The sequence below is a fragment of the Rattus norvegicus genome, chromosome 15, assembly GCF_021556685.1.
Source record: "Rattus norvegicus strain SHRSP/BbbUtx chromosome 15, alternate assembly SHRSP_T2T, whole genome shotgun sequence".
Classification (NCBI taxonomy): domain Eukaryota; kingdom Metazoa; phylum Chordata; class Mammalia; order Rodentia; family Muridae; genus Rattus; species Rattus norvegicus.
In genome coordinates, this window is record NC_141548.1 from 83,338,435 (window position 1) to 83,340,527 (window position 2,093).

At 39.4% G+C, this 2,093-nt stretch overlaps 1 non-coding gene across 1 annotated transcript; it reads left to right on the plus strand.

Moving 5' to 3' along the window:
- Positions 1-620: 620 nt before the first annotated feature.
- Positions 621-757, plus strand: LOC120097287 (U4 spliceosomal RNA). Its single transcript, XR_015639165.1, has one exon. It is a non-coding gene; the product is annotated as a U4 spliceosomal RNA (small nuclear RNA).
- The last annotated feature ends 1,336 nt before the right edge of the window (positions 758-2,093 follow it).

Consider the following 2,093-nt stretch of genomic DNA (forward strand, 5'->3'; position numbering starts at 1 on the left):
CTCGGGTTCCAAGCACCAGAAATACAAGTATTGGAATCCATTTCGATTGTTTAGGGGAGATGCTTCCTGACAAACCTTTGTCATCTTTCTCCATTCTGCATGGGATATGCTTAATGCAGAAAGTTAATCCTTCAGGTATGACCTTCTATCTACTTTCAACCCCCCTTCCTGATCCCATCAGTCTCATTCATTTCTATATTCAGCCTAGTTCCATCTCTCCGGATCATGAAATGTCTAGTCAAAGCCAGACCCTTCTTTGTCATTGGCAATATTTAGTGTTATCCATTGCTTTTCTTCTTGAGCTTCTTTTCCAAATTACTTTATACCTTTCTTTGCATCTATGAGCCCTCGAGTTTCTTCTGCCTTAAAGGAGTTTTCTTTCTGGTGTGTGTGTGTGTGTGTGTGTGTGTGTGTGTGTGTGTGTGTGTATACTGTCTCTGTATACAATGTTGTCTATCATCTATACTCTGGAAAATATGGTACTTTCCTTTTATTTTCAAACTGTGTTGACCAGTTCCATTCTTTTAAAATAGTCAAAGAATAAGCGTCTCCTAATTACCCAATCCTGTGGTTCTCCTTAAATTCTATTTTTAGAATTATCTGTTAACAATGTTTTTATCAGCTTTGCGCAGTGGCAGTATCGTAGCCAATGAGGTTTATCCGAGGCACGATTATTGCTAATTGTAAACTTTTCCCAACAATGTTTTTATCCAGCCTCTTAAAACATCCTATTCTTTGCTTGTAACTTATATTGTTATATCAAATTTCAGTATTTCTATTTTAGCTCCTTAAACCCTTACCTTAGAAAGACACAAGTAGGTGACTATCTCCCCTTGTTAATTGATGCTAGGTATTTATGAAAGAATGACAGTTTTAAGACACAGAAATGAATCTCTAGGAGAATCATCATATAGCCCCATAAAACACTTATACTTTCTTTACTTATCTTCTCTGAGTAAAGCCCCATGAGTTGTACTAAACATACTTAAGAATTACTAATTCCACATATTCTGTTTTGCTTTGAGTTAAAGAAATATTGTATTATTTTTATTTTATGTGTATGGCTGTTTGCCTCCATATATGTCTGTGTACCAGTTGCATGCCTGGTGCCTGAGGATCCCAGAAGAAGTTGCTGGATTCCCTGGAACTGGAATTAAAGGTAGTTGTGACTAAGGTTCTTTGGACGACCAACCAGTGAGGTTCGCCATGGAGCTGTTTCTACAGTCATCGTTGTTTCATGATTTCAAAATATTTATTTTAATCGTCCAGTTTGTTACATTGAAGTTTGAAAGGAGTATTTCCTAGTAACACATCTGATAAAATGTTTAAATTGTGTTTCAAAATGATAATAGGATGGACTAGCTATTTTTCTTGTTCACAGTCAAAAAGCACAGTGTTTCTCTAAGGTTATACCGCAACCTGCAATTGCTTCCTTGAGCCATTCCTTTGTGAGCACAGTGGCCCCATCTATCGGACCTACTCCTAACTGAAGTGAAAAAGTTATTATTACACCATAATGGTAATCAGTCTTGAGACCTGTCCTAGAAATTACCATTGCGTATGAACAAGAACTGGAGGTGATCAAAAGGCCACAGAAGACTATGTTGTGCCCTTGTGGAGGCGTTAGCCGCCTTGCCTGCTTCAGGCTGTACCACTGTTGGTTTCCAGCTGGCATTCCAGCTGGCTCACTTAAGAACGAGACCTACAATACCTCAAGTCACAAAAAAAACAAGAAAAGGGTCAATTACAGTTTTCAAATTTCACAAATATTATCGATGGCGCTGTAGCCAAACCAAGCATGGCCAATGGCTCTGGCAGGTCCTTCCCAATTCCTTCTTGCTTGCTAAAAACCATTCGGTTCCATTCCTAAAGCTAGCCACCAAGTCTACTCCCTCATTTAGCCACTTGTTCCTCCTGAGGCTGACTGTCAAGGTCCAGCTATCAAAGTATTGAAGTCCCCCTTTTGGTTGCCTCAGTTAACAGGCCCAAACAAACCACATTATCCACACATGGGGGAAGGGAATCCCCTTTCCCTTCATAAACTTCCAATTGCCTATGGGCCACATCTGTTTCCTATCTTCCTAGAGGCAGCT